Genomic DNA, 21,862 nt, shown 5'->3' on the forward strand with positions numbered 1-21,862 from the left:
ATTTGGGGCTGCTTTGTATGATACCTCAAGAGATTGCTTGGTTTTCAGGTAGTTCCTTGGATATTCCTTTCTGCAAGTGATCAGGCAAAGATAAATTCCATTTTACAGATGAAGAAGCTGAGGCCTGTGAAGGGAAAGTGACCTGGCTACACAGCCGGAATCTGAATGCAGGACATTCTGCCCTGTCGTGGTGGTATTGGAGCCAGCTAATGCCACCATTCGAGGTTGCAGGAGCAGCACCTGACCAGAAATCCAGAGCTTGGAAGCAATGGTTATTATTAGTTTCTATAACTGGAAAGGATCTTGACATTGGTTTTTTGTTTTTTTTTGAGACGGAGTTTCGCTCTTGTTGCCCAGGTTGGAGTGCAATGGCACAATCTCGGCTCACCGCAACCTCCGCCTCCCGGGTTCAAGCCATTCTCCTGCCTTAGCCTCCCTAGTAGCTGGGATTACAGACATATGCCACCATGCCCTGCTAATTATATATTTTTAGTAGAGACGGGGTTTCTCCATGTTGGTCAGGCTGGTCTCAAACTCCCAACCTCAGGTGATCCGCCCGCCTCGGCCTCCCAAAGTGCTGGGATTACAGACATGAGCCACCACGCCCGGCCTTGACATTGTTTAGTACAACGGTCTCATTCTGAAGTCAAAGAAACAGAGATGAGAGAGAGAGCGAGAGAGAGAAAGAGAGAGAGAACTGCTGATCACATAGCAAGTTGGTGGCCAAGCTGGAACTGATTCTGTTTGCTTAGATCCAGCCTTCAGCTCAGCCCCAACAGGATGGATGGCCCTGCTTGTCAGTGCCCTTCTCTCCTGCCCAGTCCCCAGAGAGGGCTTCTGGAGAAAGAGGCTTTTGTCTCATCAGCTCCTCCTGGTTTCTTCTCAAGGTAGCTACACACATGTGCACACACACACACACTCACACCCATTGGCCCCAGTTTGCATTTGTTACACACACACTCTCACATCCCACTGGCCTCAGTTTGCTTTACGCGCACACACACACACACACACACACACACCATTGGCCTCAATTTGCATTTGTCCCTATTCCAGGTTTAAAGGGCCCTGAAATTTGAAGCCTATCCACACATATCTACTTTCTGGGTATCCACGGAAAGACCATGGGCTTTTTCCTCAAGGAGGCCTGAGTTCAAATCCTTCTTCTATCTCTGATTCTCTCTGTGACCTTGGGCAAGTCACTTGTTCTTTTTTGACCTCAACTTCCTCATTTGAAAAGCAGGAATGGGAATGGTATGTGTACAACCTAGTGGTTTAGCTGGGCTCCAGACCCCAGCCGCAGTGTAGGGGTCTCAGCTCTGCCACTTATTCACTGCCTGGTCTTCAGTGAGTCATTTCATCTTTCTAGGTCTCAGTTTCCCCATTTTGAATGGTGCTGCTACCTCTTGGACAGTTGTGATAAGGCACCTTGCTGAGCTGTTCACAGGCATCATCTCATTTAGTCCCCCCTGTTAGCCCTGGAAGCAGACACTTTTACTCCTGTTTTCCAAATGAGGAAGTAAAGTGACTTGCCCTGGGCCACACAGCTAGTAAGTGTTAGAACCAGAATTCAAACAGGTCTGAGTTACTTCAGAGCCTAAGCTCATAAACCACTGTACGTTCTTCCTGTTCACCTGAGCTTCACATTTAGCATTCACATGAAGTAGGAACACCTCATCCCACCTGGATACTGACTGTTCTGAGTGTGAGTCCAGGGTGCCTGTAGCTTCTCCCTCCAAGTCTCCTGCCCCATTGCATACTAAGCCTGACCTGCAGTTGGAGCTCAAAGAAGATTGAAAAAGTACTTACATACTCTGAGTGAATTACACCAGAACAGGATGTGAATGCTAAAAAGACCCCGAGGGAGGCCGGGCATGGTGGCTCATTCCTGTAATCCTAGCACTTTGGGAGGCCGAGGTGGGTGGATCACTTGAGGTCAGGAGTTTGAAACCAGCTTGGCCAACATGGTGAAACCTTGTCTCTACTAAAAATACAAAAAATTAGCCGGGCATTGTGGCTCACGCCTGTAATCCCAGCTACTTGGGAGACTGAGACAGGAGAATCGTTTGAACCTGGGATGCGGAGGTTGCAGTGAGCAGAGATCGCGCCATTGCACTCCAGCCTGGGCGACAGAGCGAGACTCTGTCTCAAAAAAAAAAAAAAGGAAGAGAAGAAAAGACCCCGAAGGATCACTGATTCCAACCATATTTATTTCACAGATGGGGAGACTGAGGCAAGGAAAGGCCAAGTGGACAGCAGGGGGTATAACCATGGCACCTGAGGAGGCACCTGGAGGTTGGGGCCCCTGCTCTCCCTTCTCCCCATACATCTAGTCCACCAGCAAGTTCTGGGGATACTACCTCTTAAATACCTCTTGAGTCTGTCCACCTCTTTCTGTCTCTTCTGCAACCACCCTAGCCTAGGCCCTTGTCATATCTCCGCTGGATAATCACAACACCCTCCTAACTGACGTTCCTGCAGCTTCTTCTGCCCCTCTTCCATCCTGTACCCTGCAAGCCAGTGGTTTCTCTTTGCTCTTACAATAAACAGCGAATCTTCACCTTGGCCTCCAAGGTCCTTCGCTGCCTCGCCGCTGCTGCCACTTCAGGTGCATATTTGTTACTTTCTATTTTGCTTTCCACCTTGTCACAAGGCCTTTTTGTTTAACAGGTTCAGCAACTTCCCTAAGGTGCCTCAGAGAGTCAAATGCCAGCCTCTCAATTTCCAGCACATGCTGGGCTCATGAACTCCTGTTCTGAGGAGCTAATGCTGTTTCCTCCCTCTAGGTGCCTGACTGACAGAAGTTCTTGCCCCCGGGGAGCTGGTGTGGACAGAGGAGGGGTGAGTGTTCTGGAGGCACAGACTTATTATTCTCCTTCTGCTGAGGTTGGACGAAGAGGTCTTCGAGGCCCTCAGGCTCTCGATTTTTGACATATTTGACTGCTGGGGAAGTGTGAGGCTTTGTCTAGGCCACCTGTTTCTGGTGGCATTGAAAACAGGGGCAGTGCTGGGGGCCTTCCCTGGTTTTGGCTTGTTTTGGGGTAGGGGCCGAAATGCATATTCATCAAGCTCTGTATTCAACAACAGGCTTTGCCTCTATTGCTCATCCATGCCACCGTGGCTGGTGAAGGATGGTGCTGGGCCTGGACGCTGCCCCGTGGCCCTTGCCTGTCTTTGCTTCACCACTCCTAGGTGGTAGACTAGATTCAGAAGAGAGTGCTTTCATCCTGGCCCTGCCTGTTGACCACTATATGACCTTCCTTTCTATTGGCCTCAGAGTCGCATCAACATTGTTGGGTCAGGGGATGGGGGAAAGTAGGGTCAGACTAAATGAGTTGTTTTCAAACTTTCCAGCAGGGAACTCTCCTTTTCCATTGCACCCCAAAGAATATCAATGTACAAAACAGCTAAAGGGGTTGCAGTGTGGGTTGAAGTTGGCTTGGGGCTGGCCAATTCCTCAGCTCCCAGCAGCCCCCAAACAATGCAATTGACCTTTTCTTGGCTTTGTGGAAGACACTTTGGAAACCACTCACCTGAGGTGTGTCAAAGCTTCTTCCCAACTTGCGGGTGCTGTGACTCTGGCAGGGCGAGGGAGTAGAGAGGGAACTCAGCCAATGGAGTTACGTTGATTGGGGAATTTCGAAGTAACATGCAAATGTCACTATGATGTTATTAGTAAGGCACAACTGCCAGGGCTGTGATGTTGTCATTCTGGAGTCCTCTGGTTTTTAATTTTGGCTTGATGTGAAGTATCTTTGTACCCCTGGGGAAACTTTCCATTTGTGTCTGTGTGTGTGTGTGTGTGTGTGTGTGTGTGTGTGTATACATGTGTGTGCACCTGTAGGGAGCGGGAACTATGGGGAATGAAGTGTGGCCGAGCCAGGCTGGGACAGGTAGAATGAATGGTGGGCAGAGCTGGGAGCATGTTGCTCCTGGGGGTTGTGGGGGTAGGGGGTGGCTTTAGCTCAGTTAAAAGGAGCGATTTGGCTCCTTCCTACAGGGGCCCCATGGAGATCTCTGGGCAGGAAGCACTGAGAACAAGGAATCCTCTGTCCGCAGCCACAGCACAGCCAGGACAGAGGAGGTGGATTAGGAGTTCCCGGGAGGGAGCCTGCCCAGCCTTTCCCTGACATTTGGGCAAATGTGTGGGGAGATGCGGAGCTCAAGGTATGTGCGCATAGGGAAGGTGGGGCTCCGTTAAGGGGAGGTTGAGATCGGCTCATGCATTTATTCCACACGTTCCTCAAGCTTCCTGAAGCCTTTCAAGGAGCCAAGCTCAGAAGCAGACAATTCTGTAGGAGTCAGAGCCAAGAAAGATGAGACTCTAGGTATTAACCACCATCAGCTTACTGAAGGAGACAGGAAATGTGAGAGATAATAGACTCTCACAGGCAGCTGGGTGCAGTCGGAGCTATTTGGCCTGTGTGTCTAGAGCCCCACATTCAAGTTCTTGCTCTACAGTAATGGTCTCATGACTTCCCCTTTCTGAACCCTCATTTCTCCTTCTGTAGAACGCAGATGAACACATCAGCCCTAGCTACTTCTCAGTGCTTTTCTAAGTGTCAATTAGAATAGAGTTTTTCAAATCTCTTTGGGCAACAGAAACCCATATTGTAAGCATTTGTAGCAGAACTTGTCTGGTTCTGGGGCAGTTTACCCAGAATTTTGCCCTCCTCGTGGCTCTTAGTTTCCTGGGTGCTTTTGGAGATACCTCTGCAAATTCCCAGGGCTCTAGGAAGCAGGGTCTAAAGACCACTGGGTCAGGGTATTCTTGAGAACATGCTTTGAAAACTGCCCACTGCAACCCAGGTGATAGGGGTGGTGCCACATACACAAGAGTAGTTATAATACTGGCTTCTGCTTGGCCCTGCCCATGGCCAGCACTGACCTTACCTTAGTTAGGGTCTATACAATTGGGCATGGCTTTTTTCCAGAAACCAGTGACAAAAACTTAACTCAAAGTGGCTTTAAACCAAAAAATGACTTTAATGGATCCTGGGGCAGTTCATGGGACTGAAGAATGAAGAATCAGGTTGACTCTCTCTCTGACATCACTGCTTGTCTCTCCCTTTTAAGCTGTCCTCTGTCCCAGCTTAGCAATCCAAACAGAAAAGGGAGACTCTTTTTCTTCTAGAATCTGTATGTCAATCCAAGGGAAGGACTCTGAGTGGTTCAGTCACTGTTGCTGTGAGGATAGGAATACTCTGAGTGGCCAGGTGTGGGTCAGCTGCCTACCTATGTAGCTAATGTAGGGGCAGAGCTAGCACCAGACACAAGGGGAGTAGAAGGCTGTTGGCAGACCACGAGAACATGCTAGGATATTAGTGGAGCCCTAGGTTTAACAGCTCATAGGCCTGCAAGGGGCTGTAACTCCCCTCTTCAGTTACAGTAATGCAAATGCCAACAATAATAATAGCTAATGTGCATTGAATTACTCTCCCTGTACCAGGCATGTTCTATTGCTTTATGTGTATTCTTTCATTTAATTCTCATGACAGTCTTTGGGTAGGTCCTATTATTACTATTATTTCCCCATATTATCGATGAGGGAACTGAGGCCCTGTTAAGTTAAGGCCATACTTTGAGTAAGTAAGGGAGCTGGGTTTCAAGCCCAAGGTGTCTGGCTTCAGAGACCATGCTCTGACTATTCCATCTCCAGCCTCTGTTTGGTAGGCCAAGTGGCCATCTTGCCTTTGCTTGTATGCATGGAGCTCATGACTTACAGAGGCAGCCCAGGCCCAGGTTGCACTGCTCTGCCTGTTGGAAAGGGCTTCCCTATGCAGTGCACATGTCTACCTCCAAACAAATCCATCCAGCCAGCATATGGCTCTGTGTTAGGTGTTTCAGGAGATGTCAAGACAAATCATCCATAAACCTGCCTGAACGGTCACCATCACAATAAGTCACATTACTTACATTGTGCCAGGCTCCATGCTGAACTCTTTATGTGCATTATCTCATTCAATTGCAACAACAGGCCAGGTGAAGTGGCTCACACCTGTAATCCCAGCACTTTGGGAGGCCGAGGCAGGTGGATCAATTGAGGTCGGGAGTTTGAGACTACTCTGACCAACATGGTGAAACCCCGTCTCTACTAAAAATACAAAAATTAGCCAGACGTGATGGAGCACGCCTGTAATCTCAGCCATTCAGGAGGCTGAGACAGGAGAATCGCTTGAACTCAGGAGGTGGAGGTTGCAGTGAGTCGCAATCGTATGACTGCATTCCAGCCTGGGTGACAGAATAAGACTGTCTCAAAAATATAATAATAATAATAGTTGCAACAACAACTCCAGAGAGTAGGTTCTGTTATTGTCCCCATTTTCCAGGGGAAACTGAGGCTCAGAGGGAATAAGTGACTAAGAAACTGCAAAGCTGGTATTTGAATTCAGGTCTGCCTAGCTCCAGAGCCTGTACTACAACCCACTGCAGTCAGCTGTGTCCCCTAGAGGGGAATACATGTGTGCAGATGTGATTGTGACACAGTCAGCATGCAAATTGCCACTGAGAGGGACAGGAAAAATGCAACTGGAGTTTAGAGGAGAGAGGTCAGGGAAAGGGGGGGAAGGGGACGTTTGATCTAAGTTGAAGGGAACTAGGATTTGGACATTCAGTTCAGGGAGGGATCTCCAGGAAGGTTTGGAAGAGAGAAGCAGGGGTAGTGAAGTTCGGGGGAACCAAAGAACTGAGTTGGGGGTGAGGATGAGGGGTGTTTTGGCCAGCTGTGCTTTCAGGCCCCACAGAAGGTGCCTCCTTCTTCCAGACTGTTCTCTTCTGAGACGTGAAGAGGTTTGATCTTTTCCAGGAGAGCTCAACACAGGTGCCCAGTTCCTTCCTTTCCTCCTGATGTGAGGTGGGCAGGCCCTATCTGGAGGGTAGACAAGGCACCTGGGCACCAACAGCTGTCAGTGCTTCATTCCCTTCTTCCTGGTGGTGAATGGCAGGAAGAATGGTCCGTTCCCCGGGGATCAGCACTTTCTCCAGACAGCACAGTGCTCCAGGCACCAGAATGGCTGGACTAGCCATTCAGGAGGGTTCTCCATGTCCTCCCTGGACAGCAGGCTGAAGCACATGCCTCTCACCCATTGAGGGGCTCCTTTCTCCTGTGCCCTGCCTTAGCTAATCTCATCCATTTGTCAGAAGGTGGATAATGCCCCCAGAGGCCTGGGCTCTGTCCCTAAAGTGCCTTTGGATTTTTCTCCAAACAACACAGGTGGGAAATTGGGGGAAGAGTATGATGTAGTGCTAGGAGCTCTCTCAGTTTCAAAGGATAGAAGAATAGCAGTTACTTTTCTTGAGCTGGACTCACAGTGAGTCAGGGGTTTTATTACCCCATTTTGCAGATGAGGAGGTTGAGGTTCAGAGGAGGAAAATGATGCAAATGCAGTTGTCACATGAAATGTGAATGGCTGTGCCATTGTCTCCTGAAGGAGGGACATAAGCGTGATAAGCGTGGAGACTCAACATGGAAAACTGCCCCTTCCCTCCCCTGCTCTTGCCCATCAATTCCTCCTCCTGTGGCAGTGGCTCTGAAATGCTGACTCTGGCTACCCTGGCTGCTCTCCATCCTCTCTTCTACATGGTAACAGATCATTCCTCCTGGATTGCTGCCTGCCTGAGAGCTAGAGGGGTGTCTCTGGGGGACCCAGGCCTCAGGAATGTTGCCCACGTAAGGTCCAGACATCCAGTATTTCTTCTGTGACTCTTACGGTCTCTGGAGTCCCTGGATTTCTCCAATCCTTCTTGAAGGAATTCCAGCATTTCTGTAAGGGGAAAAGAGGCAGAGGACAGAAGAATTCTTTCATAATTCTTCTGTCCTTAGGATCCTTCAACCCCATGGCCCTTATCACCTGGCTCACACTAGAACTAGAATCAAAGTCCTTCATATTTTTTTCTACAAAGGGCTTTTCAATTTATCATCTCATCTGATTTTCCTTGTAATCCTGACAGATAAGGCAGGAAGGGTATAATTATCACCATTTGTGGGTGGGTTAACTGAGGCTCAGAGAAGGTAAGTAACTTCTCCAAGGTTACACAGATGATAGTGGTAGAGCAGGGCTAGAAGATAGAAGCCAGTGTCCAGGAATCCTGACCTTACTTCTCAGTGCCCAGTGCTGACAGCTACTGGGACAGCCTCTGGCTGGCCTCTTAGTCCCTCTCTACCTCCAGGACTCCCTCTCTGGTTCAGCCCAGTGTGGGGGAGGAGTCATGTCCCCAGTTCAGACCTTCCAGGCTTCCTAAGGCCTCCAGAGTAAAGCCTCACTCACCACTTCTGTATTTGAGAGTTCCCCATATCCAGTCCCAATCTACTGCTCTTGCCAATCTCAGCTAACATAACAGGCTAGTCTTTTCCTTCTGACAAGGTAGACAAGATTAGCCATTTGTTAGGGGGCATCCCTCTGTGGGATGTTGGAGGAATGGGTTTCAGCCTGCTTGCTGCTCAGGGAGTAGACAGGGAAACTGAGGCAAGGGTCAGCACAATCGCTGCATTCAGGACAGCTTAGAAAGGCAAGGCTAGGAAAAGGCTTCGACTGGGCTAATATGATGGGCCTTTCCCCAGGAAAATCTACTGCTTTGTTTCATTCAATGAAACACAGATGGTGCATTCCTATAATCCCAGCTACTTGGGAGGCTGAGGCAGGAGAATTGCTTGAACTGGGACCAAGGAGGTGGAGGTTGCAGTGAGCCAAGATCGAGCCACTGCACTCCAGCCTGGACTACAAGAGCAAGACTCCTTCTCAAAAAAAAAAAAAAAAAAAAAAAAAAGAAACACAGAGTGTACTGAGTGCCTATCTTTTGCTCTACTTCTATCCCAGAGAATATTTTCCAAGGGGCACCCTACACTTTGTCAGAAAGGTAGCATCTGGGCCAAACCAGAACCAGAGACCCAGGTTCCTAAGGAGCATTGGAGGTTACAGCTCAGCACTTGCCAGAACAACTGGGATTCTGGAATAAGTGATGATGATTGCACAACTCCGTACGTAAATATACTCAAGAGGAGTGAATTGATGTTGTAAAGTGGTACATTTTATGGCATATGAATTATATCTCAATTTTTAAAAAAAAGAATACCTGGGATTATATTAGACCATGCCCTGCACATGTAGGTGCTTAATAGATGCTTAATAGATATTTGTTGAATGAATGCATTAAGGAATGTAACATTTATTTATTTATTTTACTTAAAAATTTTGATATAAGAACATCTTATAAAGCACATTTGTTTGATCCTCACAGCAGCTGTAAGGAGGAGTTAGGGCGAGAATAATGATCCCCATTTAACAGATAAAGAAACAGAGGCCTGGAAAGATTAAATGACTTACCTAGGGCAATTGAATTAGAGTTTTAGAGAGTTGAAATAAGTTTTTATGCTATCTCCTCCAGCCCTTGATTCATTAAGCAAACCTTAAGCAAGCACTTCTTCTATAATTGAGCTATCCCTGAGATGCTGAGATACTGATATCAATGTGACAAGACCTCTCTCATTCCCCAGTAGTTGAGAGGGAGACTGGGATGAAGAACCAAGCACTGACAATATGGCATGATTAGTACTGAAGGGAGGTGGGCTCAGGGGCTGCAATGCCCAAAGGGGCTCTGGCCAGCCCTGGGGAGAGCAGGGTGACTGCCCTGGAGGCTGACAGCTGACTGGACCAGGAAGGATCAGAAAGATGGCCAAAAGAAAGGGCAAGGTGTGGCTGGGTGTGGTGGCTCACGCCTGTAATCCCAGCACTTTGGGAGGCTGAGGTGGGCAGATTGCTGGAGGTCAGTAGTTTGAGAACAGCCTGGCCAACATGTGAAACCCCATCTCCACTAAAAATACAAAAATTAGCCAGGTATGGTGGTGCACACCTGTAATCCCAGCTACTCAGGAGGCTGAAGCAGGAGAATCGCTTGAACCTGGTAGGGTTGGAGAGAGTCAAGATGGAGCCACTGCACCCCAGCCTGGGTGACAGAGCAAGACTCCATCTCGAAAGAAAGCAAGAAAGCAGGAAGGAAGAGGGGAAGGAAGGGAAGGGGAGGGGAGAGGAGGGGAGAGGAGGGGAAGGGAGGGGAAGGGAGGGGAAGGGAAGGAAAAGGACAAGGTGGGCAGGGTAGGGTGTCTTCATGTCAGTCCAGGGTGCCCTTGAATCCTGTGATGAGATTAGGGCTGGCTTTGATTCAGAAGAGCAGGAGGAGTCACTGATGAATTTTAAGCAGGCGAGGAGCAATGCTAGATTGCCCGCTGCCCTCCATCCAGAGCAAGCCCATTTCAGCCCTTTCTTCAATACCAATCTCCCTGCCCGCCCTCCTCCTCTGTACCCTCTGCGCTGGTCACACAGTGAGCCTGATAGAGGTGAACTTGAGCCCAGGGGTCCTCTCTCCCAGACCAAGCTAGTCCTTGCTTCATCACTCCAAGTAGCCCTCCTCAGTTTGAGTCCACCCCTGACATTGCTGTTCTGGCCTTCAACTGATCGCAGCTAGAAACTGTCGGTAACATTATCACTAAGTGCTAATAACCATTAAAACAGATGACCATTTATCAAGCCCCTACTCTAAGCCAGGCATGGTTATAAGTGATTCATTTCTGTATCACTTAAAGTCATTCAATCCTCATCCTAAGAAATGGGTTATAGTATAATCCCTAGTTGGCAGATCAGGAAACTGAGGCACAGAAAGGTGTCATAATTTGCCTAAGTGTTGGTGAAGCTGGGATTCAAAACCAGAGTCTGTGCTGAGTCTTATCCACTGGACTATAGAGCACACAGGAGGAAAAGGGCAGTCAGTCCAGCTGAAGACTGAGTGAGCAAAGAGGGACTGGTCCGGTGAACTTGGCAAGCCACAGAATCACACACAGGCCTTGAAGTCCATACATTCTGTGTGACGGGCAATCTGCCTTTTGCCTTTGAATCTAGGATTTCTGAAGCTCTAGGCCGACCGTGTCCCTGTCTGTTTGATGTAGCCTGGCTGGAGCCTGAGCCCTGGACAGCCAGATTTATATTTTCTCTCTCATCTGTTTCTCTTTCTCCTACCCACCACCCCAGTGCTTGGGCCTAGAAATGGATTCTGCCTCCAGCAGCTCCTCCATTGTGTCCTGATTTAGTCCACAAATTTTTATTAAAAACTCCAATTTTATTGGAGTTCCTACCATACTCCAAACACTGTCCTATGTACTGGGATACAGAGGCGCACATGTCAGGTAAACACATGCTATGGTCTGGATGTTTGTGTCCCCTTATAATTTATTTGTTGAGATCCTAACTGCCAAGGTAATGGTATTAGGAGGTGGGGCCTTTGGGAGGTGATGAGGTCATGAGGGCTCCACCTTCATGAATGGGATTAATGTCCCTATAAAAGATCCCAGAGCCTTTGGTAGTTCGTGAGCATGATGATTGGGTGTTCACGCATGTGTGTGAGATGTGCCGCCTTCAAACCTTTTTACAATGTACAATGTGAACGCATTACCTGTCTGACATGAAAAAAAAAAAAGATAGTGATCTCAGAGAGCTAGATTTCCTTTCTACCATATGATGACTAGAAGGAGCCATCTCTGAACCAGAAAGCAGCCCTCAGTAGACACGGAATCTGCTGGCACCCTGATCTTTGACTTCTCACAAAAATGTGAGAAACACATTTTTGTTGTTTATGAGCCACCCAGTTGATGGTGTTTGGTTATAGCAGCCCGAAAGCAGAACTTCATATCATTCTCTGGCATTTCCCAAGAGGTATTGACAAAGATGTCTCTTGGTTCCTCCATGGGATGCATGATTTTGAATTTGGAAAAATACCCCTGTTGGGGGAGGTAGCATGTGCTGGGAGCCCATGTGCTGGGGGTCAGGCTTGGGCTGTGATCCTGCCTCTTCTGTGGCCATGCTGGGTGACCTGAGGCTGGTTCTTGCCTCTCTCTGGTCCTCTTCCTCCCCATCTACCAAAGGGGGATATGAGAACAGTCCCTGGCATTTGTGGGGCATTTGCCTGGCCTATGTGTCATGTGCTCACAGGAGCCCAGGCTGATTCCAAGGTCCCTTCCTGCCTAGCAGTTGGCTCCTGGGTCTCACAGGCCCTGGAAGTGACCTCTGGGCTGAGTAGCTCATCAGCTTCCCCACACTCTAGCCCGAGGGTCTCCTGCTGTCTTCTCAGAGCTGATGGAACAGGTTCCAGCAAGGCAGCCCCTGACACAGAATCCAGACCTGTCCAGTAGGGACCCCATACACTGGTGGGTGTAACTTATTATTTCCTTTAGGCAGGAAGTGGGGAAGGCTGGAGTGGAGGTGGAATGAGAGCAGACCTTCAAGGCCCCTGAAACTATGCAGTTAACCTAGTCCTGCCTTGGGAAAGGTGGTGAAACCAAAGCCCGAGAAGGGCAGCTTTCCCCAAGACTTTGCCAAGTGTCACCAAACTATGCTGGAACCCAGATCTACTGATCCCTCCCTGCACAAGTGCGTCATGTGCTCAGCTGTTCCTGGGCCTTGCTCACGGAGTAGGGGAGGGCAAAGTATAGAGCGTGTGTGCACCTAGCCAGGTGGAGAGTGGCCACATTTTATCCTGATGCTATGGTTGTGGGGAGATAAGTGTCTCCATGTCATTTGTCATGTTTCCCTGCCTCCTGTCATGTTTCTCAGATAAGTTCCTGGGTCTCTTGCCCAACTGACGCAAACAGCCTATAGATTGAGTGTCCAGAGGAGGGGGCAATGCAGAGGGCCAGCCTTTGTGCCAAATGGGGACAGGAGGCCTGGTGAGTCCTGCTGTACACCATTCCTGGTGGTGGAGCCGCTCAGCTGTGAGCGCCCATCCTTTCTCTGGGCAGTGGCCATGTGGCCTAGGCTAGCAGGCCCTGGAAGAGCCTTTCTGCGTCCTTCCTGTCTACCGCCTCACCAACACCCCTGAAGCTCTGGGCTCTGCTACTCAGCTTTGGCACAGAGACTGGTTTGGCAGGTTTGGCCACACCCATGAGCAGTGTGACGGCTGGGAGCTGGGGTGGGGCAGGCCTGAGGAGGCAGTGCTGCCCTGTCCTTACCCCCATACCCCCAAATCCCAGCCTCACTTCTGCCACCTTTTCTACCTTTCTCAAGGGAGGCTTCCTGGGAAACTGGAAGGCAGAAGCCACGCAGACTTCTAGTCCTGGTTCCACTGCTTACTCGGTATGTGGCCCTTGGCCAGCCCCTTTCCCTTCTTGGACCTCAGTTTCAGCACCTGTACAATGGGGCTTTGGGTTCAGTGATCCTCAGACAGCCACGTTGTATGATTCTAGTTGGGTTCTACCATTTTCTCTCCATCCCTGAACAAACGATAGAGCACTGACTGTCGCAGGTTCCAGCTGGGTAAAATGAGTGCCTTGACCTTTGCTCGCTTCCTGGGGATGTCGATAGGATCAGCCAATATCCTAGCAAGCATCCAGTCTCCATGGGAAAGTTTTCTTTCTATAGTCTGGCCTGCCCTTATCTGGTTCAAGCAGAAGGAGAGAGGATACCTAGAGATGGGGCTTTCTGTAGGCCCCCTCCCATGCTCTGCTTACCCTGAGACCATAATTTACTGAGAACCAGGCTTTCTGAACATCTCCGTGATCGGGGGGAGGGGCAGAGGTAGAGAACAAGAACACAGAGGAAAGGCCCTTGCACTTGCTGCCTCCCGTTCCTCCCGACCTTCAGACCAGCCCAGGGTCTTGTTCGGGGGAAGAGGGGAAGGCAGAAAAGTTCCACCACTGCTACAGGCCCCCTCTGTGACACTGGGAAAATTGTGTACTCTCGCTGGACCTCAGTTTCCCGATCTAACCAGGAAGACACATGTCTTCCAGATCACATGTCCTCAGAAAATTTAAGTTCTGTTTTTGTTTGTTTGTTTGTTTGTTTGTTTTTGAGACAGAATCTCGCTCTGTTGCCTAGGCTAGCGTGCAGTGGCGCAATCTTGGCTCGCTGCAACCTCCGCCTCCCGGGTTCAAGTGATTCTCCTGCCTCAGCTTCCCAAGTAGCTGGTATTACAGGCATCCACCATCATACCTGGCTAATATTTGTATTTTTAGTAGAGACAGGGTTTTGCCATGTTGGCCAGGCTGGTCTCAAACACCTGACCTCAGGTGATCCACCCACCTTGGCTTCCCAAAGTGCTTGGATTATAGGAGTGAGCCACTGTGCCAGGGCAGAAAATTTAAGTTCTGACAATGTATAGGTCAGAAGAAGGAATGGGAGTTAGATGAAGAGGACATTCCCAGCCTGAGATGGGGGCTAGAGAGAGAAGAAAAAGGGAATTAACATTCAGTGAGCACCTATGTGCCAGTACTATGCCAATTACTTTGCATACAATACATACACCATCTATATTCCCAAGTCTTCTTTCCAAGTGGCAGCCAGAGTGAACTTTGTAAAACATAAATTTGGCTGGGTGCAGTGGCCCACACCTGTAATCCAGGCACTTTGGGAGTCCGAGGTGGGCAGATCACGAGGTCAGGAGATTGAGACCATCCTGGCTAACATGGTGAAACCCCGTCTCTACTAAAAATACAAAAAAAAAAAAAAAAAATTAGCCGGGTGTGGTGGCGGGCGCCTGTAATCCCAGCTACTCGGGAGGCTGAGGCAGGAGAATGGCGTGAAACTAGGATGCAGAGCTTGCAGTGAGCCGAGATCACGCCACTGCACTCCAGCCTGGGCGACAGAGTGAGACTCCATCTCAAAAAAACAAAACAAAACAAAAAACACAAAAAACACAAATCTGACTGTGTCACTCAGTGACTTTCCTCTGCCCTTAGAATAAAATCTAAATTCCTTACCATGGCGTTCAGAGCCCTGAGCGAGCCGGTCCCTGCCTCCCCCTTCCAGCCATCTATCTCTATTGGTCTCTATAGGTCATTGGAAATTATTCTATTGGTCATTTCCGTCAGCCACAGGAGTCTTCTCTATTCATTTAGCAAATTCATTCCAGTCTCAAGACCTTTACACATGCTTAGGTTCCCTCTGCTTAGAATTCTTTTCCTGGTTCTTTGCCAGCTTGGCTCCTTCTTATCCTTTACGTCTCAGTTTAATTTAGTCCTCCCACCCCCTGCACTGCTTTTTTCACCACTTCTCGATTCCTTCATAATGCTTATCACAATTTGTAGCTATTTGTCTTTTTCTTTTAATGTCATGTTCACTCTTGATTCCACCTGGCATGGCGCACAGTAGGTATTCAATAAGTATCTGTTGGATGAATGAATGAATGAATTGTAAGGAAATGAGAGAGTGCTGCTTGAGTGCTTCGCATAGGGTATGGCTCTTACGAGGTGCTCAATAAATGGCAGCTTTTAGTGAGAACTGACACGGCAGAGATAATAAATACCCATTGATAGATTGCATACATGGTGGGTAGGGGAGGCAGCGGGTAATTAAGTTTGGAAAGTGATGCGCTCATGCCAGATCTTGGGGGTCCCTGATGCTCAGCCAAAGAGTTTAGACTTCCTGAAAGACAATAGCTGGAAGTCATTGCTGGGCCATTAATGTAACTATAAAGCCCTACTTCTGAGATGTGGGCTCAGCCACTTTGCGTACTCAAGGGGCTGTGCTGGGTGGTGGGGGTGCAGGGTTGGGAACAAACCCAGAGAGAGACAGGCTGGGAACCTTTCTTGTGTCATTCTCTGAGACAGGCTATTCCCACAGGCCCAGAAGGAGGGGACAGAGTTAGGAGCATCTGATTCCACGTGGCCATTACATTGTTTCTGGGGAGTGGAGGATAGGGGTGACCTAAGAGTCAGATGCTTGGATTTCTATTTGAGCCCCTCCCCTTATCAACCGTGTGACTTCTGCTAGGCTCATTCGCATCTCTGATTCTGTTTCTTCATCTGCAAACAGGCTGCTGTTCGTACCTGCCTCATGGTTTTCTTGGGGAGGATCAATGAGGTAGAACCTGCAAAGGGCTTAGCAGAGAGCCTAGCACCTACTGAGCGCTCAGTAAAGGTGAGCTATTATCTTCCATTCAACAGTGGGGGATTCAGAAAGGTAGACTGAACCACAAGTGCACAGAGGCATGAAACACTTTGGAGTGGCAGGAGTTTCCTGTGTGTGTTGGGGATGGCAAGGAGGCAAGTAGAGCGGCAGGTGGGTCCAGCTCCTGCAGCCCGTGTATATTGGCCAGGAGCTGGCACTTTATCTGGAGAGCGATGAAGACACTGCAGGGTATCAGGTTGGGAATGATGTGATCTGATTTCTGGCAGTGGGAGGACAATTTGGAAGGGTAAGGCTGGAGACCAGGAGACGGATGGTGGGCTGTTGGTGTGGCCTGGTGAGAAGTGATGGGCTTCATCTCAGGCTCGTGGAAGTGTAGAAGAGGGAACAGATCACAGAGTGAGTAGAGACAGAGAACGGACAGAGTGTGGGGCCTGATGGGGCTTGGGGAAGGGAGTGGGAAGAAAGGAACTTGTCTTGGATGGCTGCAGACTTTCTCCATGGGGTGGCTGACGAGATTATAAAACCGAAAGTATGGACAGTGCATGTGGGTTTTGATGCCTGTAGTTTGACTTTTTTGGGAATTCAGTAGCTCCCTGAGAAACCTCTCTTTTATCTGACTCTCCGAGTAGAAAATCTTTCTAAAATCTCTGAATGATGACTCCTCCATTAGGGATGAGGAGGGCCTCCTGTGGGGACACTGTGCATACCTCCTAAGGAGGGGGTGGCAGCTTGGCCTCCTTTGGTGGTAACAAAGCTGGGGATTTTATTTGGAAGCTGTATTTCAGAGTCTATCAGTTTTCTTGTGATTTTCTTCAAAGCATGTACAAAGAGGCAGTTCCAGTTAGTGGAATTTTTTTTTTTTTTTTTTTTTTTTTTGAGACAGAGTTTCATTCTTGTTGCCCAGGCTGGAGTACAATGGCGCGATCTCGGCTCACTGCAACCTCTGCCTCCCGGGTTCAAGAGATTCTCCTAACTCAGCCTCCCAAATAGCTGGGATTACAGGCATGTGCCACCATGCCCAGCTAATTTTGTATTTTTAGTAGAGACTGGGTTTCTCCATGTTGGTCAGGCTGGTCTCAAACTCCTGACCTCAGATGATCCGCCTGCCTCAGCCTCCCAAAGTACTGGGATTACAGGTGTGAGCCACCACGCCTGGCCAGTGGAATGTTTTGTGTATTTATTCCATGGCTCTGGACCAAGACTAGGCAACTTTTCAAGAGTGGTGAAAGGTAAGCTCCTGCGTGCTCCCTCTCTCTATTATTTTCTTGATGGGTGTAGACTGGAAGCTCACATTCCAGAGAAACTTAGGTCTTAGATTATCCGTCTAATTTTTCTTATGGATGGGAACAAGAGAAGGTGCATGAAAGTTGCTCATGATTGTGAATAATGCCACAGCAGGGCTTGGCTCAGGCACCTCACTGGCAGCTACAGGCTTTCCCATGGCATGCAGCTGGCACTGCCTCTGGAGAGGAGGATAGGGGTGATGAACTGATGAACATCAGCACAGCCCCCGGCCCATCTCAGAGGCACGCACCTAGTGGCAGCAGGAGGGCCCCCGCAGACTGGAGAGGACTCAGCTATTGTCCTAAGCCTCCGACAGTGAGGCTCATCCATACCCGGCCTCCCATCTGAGATGAGCTCAGAGATATGACTGAAGTTTCAGGGCTAAAACCAAAGGGATTGGGTTGGTACCCCCTTCTTATGAGAAAAGGAGAGGAGAGCCCTGTCTGGGTCTGGCGGAATACAGGCTGCATCCCCACCCCAGCTGATTGCAGAGATGAGGAGATGCCTTTGTCTGAGTTGCCAGGGGAACCAAAGTTTCTGCCTTCTTCTGAGGCCCTGATTGGCTCCTGTTGGAGCTTAAGCTTTGGTGAATGGAAGGGCCTCTCTTCTGCCTACACCTTCCCTGAGGTGAGAGACGAGTAAGGCTGGAGTCCCCATGGATGCACTGTGTTGGTGTCTCTGTCCTACCTCCTTAGCTGGGGGTGCTAGATCCCTGTGCTCATTCATCTTTCACTAATCCTGGGCAGCATCTGCCCCAGGCCTTTCATCCTTCTAGGTCCAGGAAAGCTAGCCTAAGAATCGGGAAAACTGTATACCAATCCTGACATAGCCAGACTCACTCTTGGCCTTAGGCAGGTCTCTTCTCCCTGGGCCTCGGTTTCCCTACGTGTAAAAATGAAGGCATTTGGCTAAACTCTGGTCCTTCCAGCTCTGACTTCCCTGACCACACAGCCCAGATCCCCTCCTCTCTGACCCTCCATGGCCCTCCTCGTGCCTCTTGCGCGCCTCTGACTGCATTCTCTCTCATAGGTTCTCTGGTAAGATGCAGGTCAGAATAGGGACTTGTAACCAGCCTTGAGCATTGTTTTGGTTTTCTGTAGGAAAAATTGTGCTCCCTGAAGCCTGTCCTAGAAGCCCTACATCCTGCAACCCCTCTTGTCCTCATCTGTCTCACCTGGACCGAGCCCCAGGGTCAGAAGCCCGGAGGAATGAATGATGGGTGCTCGTGTCTGTTGCAGGGTGGGGCCAGGCAGTGTGCAGAAAGGAGCATGTGGGGGTGGGCGGGGGCAGCTGGAAGAGGCCTGGAGCTCAGCAGTCCTGGGCTCCAGGCCTAACTTGTCCACCTGCTGGCTAGGTGACCTTGGGAGGGTGGCTCAGTTGCAGTCTCCCCACCTATCACACAGGAATAATAATGCCACCTCACAGGGCTTGTTGCCAAGTGACATGTCTGCCATACAGGAGACACCAAGTTCCCTTCCCTGCTCTCTCTTCTAAACAAGGCAGGGAAATGGGGAAAGTTCAGATCGAGGAGGGGCCCTAGGCTGCAGGACCTGAGGTGCCCCAGGCCGGGTGTTAGATGCTGCTCATTCCTGGCAGTGCCAAAAAGCAGGGAGAAAAAAGTATTGGCCTTGGGTGGATGGGGGAGGCTGTGTGTCAGAGCTAATGTTTAAATAACACTTTTAAGATCCTCCAGGGACCTCAAATGAGGATTTTTCAGATGAGCTGAAAATGGAGCAAAGTAATGAGACTGAGCTCACTGGCAGGAAAGGGAGCAGCCTTAATTGGTACTGGCCTTGCCTTGGCCCCGTGACACTCATTACCACAGGCTGCCCAGGAGGATGACCCGTGCATTTGGGCTGTAAGCAATGTCAGTTTCTTAGCATGGGGTGTGATGAGGTTGCATCTGGTAGTGACTCAGCCCTGCTTCTTGTCGACTCACCAGGTTGAGGGTGAGAGGGGACTTCTTAGTTGGCCTTCAGAGTCTGGTTTAGTTTTTAGCTTTGTGACCTAGCCTATCTCCACCTCCGGGGTCTAGAGGCAGCAGCCCAGACCTGGCCACTGTCTGTCACAGGTGTGGTGGGAGGCAGGGATGGGATGTTGAAGTCAGGCATGAGTTGCTGGGGGACCTTCCCTCCTTTGCTGAGGTTTGCCTGGGGTCCTGGATGAGGTGGGTGGAGAGAGGGAAGAAGGGGCATTCTCAGAAGAAAAAAGGTTGGTGGGTGTGTGGGCGGGCGAATTTGTGCCAATGAGATGTGAATGTCTGGGCAAGCTTGTGTAGCTTACATGGAGGAGGCACGGAATCTAAGGGACATGTCTCAAAGAGGCTGGGGGATGGGCCTAAGAGGCCAGCATGGGCGGGGGTGAGGGGTGGGTCTTGGGAGTGGTTTGCGGGTCCCTGTGGAAACACAGTGGTAGAATTGGTGAATGGTAGGGACCAAGAGAGTCCTGTTCTGAAGACACCAGAAAATTCTGACCGGGCTCTTGTACGTGAGGCCTCTTCTGTTTTGCTGGGGCTGGACTGCGGGGTGAATGGCCGCGGGTGTGGTGCGTTACCGCTTCTCCTGGGGGCGGCCTGGTTTGCATTGTAAATACTGCTCCTGGAGCCACTGGTCATGGTGGGGGCACTTTTTCAGACGCCTTCCTGGGGAATGTTTGAGGGCCGATTGTTAGATCATTCTTGGCACCTGGTTTGTGCTGGTCTCTGGGACAGCACACCCCACTTTCTGGCTTTCTCATTCTGGCCTGCCCTCATTTGCCTGTTCCTGCTCCTCTCCTTAACTGTTCAGTGTGTGGGTTCCTCAGGGCTGCATTGCAGTTATTGTCGTTTTTAAAATAATACCGTTTTTTAATTTTAAAAATTCAATTTATTCATTTATTTTAAAAAATACAAATGAGAGCTCACTATTTCGGCCAGGCTGGAGTGCAGTGGCAACTCACAGGTGCAATCACAGGCTCAAACTCTTGGACTCAAGGGATCCTCCTACTTCAGCCTCCAGAGTATCCGGGATTACAGAGTGTGCCACTGCACCCAGCAAGTTTTTCTGTTTTTGTTTTTTTTTTTTGAGACGGAGTCTTGCTCTGTCACTCAGGCTGGAGTGCAGTGGCGTGATCTCAGCTCACTGCAACCTCCGCCCCCCAGGTTCAAGTGATTCTCATGCCTCAGCCTCCCGAGTAGCTGGGATTACAGGCACCCGCCACCATGCCCAGTTAATTTTTCTATTTTTAGTAGAGACGGGATTTCTCCATATTGGCCAGGCTGATTTCGAACTCCTGACCTCAAGTGATCTGCTCGCCTTGGCCTTCGAAAATGCTGGGATTACAGGCATGAGCCACCTTGCCTGGCAGTTGTGTTTTTTTTTTTTTTTTTTAATTAAAACCATAATAACATAGTACCAAGATTTGGGAAAACAGGAAGCAGAAAAAAATTACTCCTGAATATGATTGGGAGCTTGGAGTGTTTCCTTTCACCAGTTTTCCTTTGCTCTTTCTTGCACAGTCATCATTTCTAGCGCATCATCAGTAGTGTCCTGCATTTTTCTCTTAACGGTGTATCGGAAGCTGCCTTCTGTGTCGTTACTGAGGATTCTATGAAATACAGGATCGACTCATCCCTTTTCCTGCTGATGGATATTCAGGCTGTTTCCAGTTTTTGCTATTATGAATAACAGTGCAATGAACATTGCATAAAATGTTCTTCCTGTATTTCAGATGATGATGTCTCTTGGGGTGAAGACCCAGGAAGGGAATTCTGGGTAAAAGGCTGTGGCTGCCTTAGAGGCTTTCAGTAAACTTGCCAAACTGCTATGCCAACCTTTAACCCCCAGCATCCAGGGTGAATGGCAGAAACTGTTTTTTATTTCTCTCTCTCTCTTTTTATTTGATTTTTTAAAAATTTCTCTCTCTCTCTCTTTTTATTTGATTTTTTAAAAATTTCTCTCTCTCTCTCTCTTTTTTTCCCCCGAGACGGAGTTTTGCTCTTGTTGCCCAGGCTGGAGTGCAGTGGCACGATCTCGTCTCACTGTAACCTCTGCCTCTGGGTTCAAGGGATTCTCCTGTCTCAGCCTCCTGAGTAGCTGGGATTACAGGAGCCCGCCACCACACCCGGCTAATTTTTTTTTTTTGAGATGGAATTTCGCTCTTGTTGCCCAGGCTGGAGTGCAATGGCGCAATCTTGGCTCACTGCAGCCTCTGCCTCCTGGGTTCAAGTGATTCTCCTGCCTCAGCCTCCCGAGTAGCTGGGGTTACAGGCATGCGCCACCACGCCCAGCTAATTTTGTATTTTAGTAGAGATGGGGTTTCTCTATGTTGGTCAGGCTGGTCTTGAACTCCTGGCCTCAGGTGATCCTCCCGCCTCGGCCTCCCAAAGTGCTGGGATTACAGGTGTGAGCCACCACACCCAGCCTGTTTTTTATTTCTCTTAGGTCTGTAGAGCCTGTTCCTTGTGTGTAAGGACTGCTTCCAACTGTCCTCTGTCCATGCATTCATTCATCCTAAGGCAGGAGGCAGAATAGGGCTGTGGAGTCAGGCTGCCTGGGTTCAAACCAGCCTCCCCTCTTAACCACCTTGTGTCCACTTCCTCAGCTGTAAAGTGAACATCATGACAGGGAGCTACCTCACAGGGTCCCTGTGAGGCTTTCTATGCATGAAAGCATGGAAGACACTTGATATACAGTAAGCCTTGATGACAA

At 49.4% G+C, this 21,862-nt stretch overlaps 1 protein-coding gene and 1 pseudogene across 12 annotated transcripts in view; both read left to right on the forward strand.

Annotated features, from left to right (window-relative positions):
* EPB41L1 (erythrocyte membrane protein band 4.1 like 1) overlaps positions 1-21,862 on the forward strand; it is a 137,241-nt gene that overhangs the window by 16,958 nt on the left and 98,421 nt on the right. For all 12 annotated transcript variants that reach the window (NM_001133828.2, XM_054541530.2, XM_063720469.1 and 9 more), the window contains 1 exon segment: positions 2,787-2,841. The gene's annotated coding sequence lies outside the window, so the exon portion shown is untranslated.
* On the forward strand, positions 11,342-11,452 carry LOC112130420 (small nucleolar RNA U13; annotated as a pseudogene).

The sequence above is a fragment of the Pongo abelii genome, chromosome 21 (assembly GCF_028885655.2).
Source record: "Pongo abelii isolate AG06213 chromosome 21, NHGRI_mPonAbe1-v2.0_pri, whole genome shotgun sequence".
Lineage (NCBI taxonomy): Eukaryota > Metazoa > Chordata > Mammalia > Primates > Hominidae > Pongo > Pongo abelii.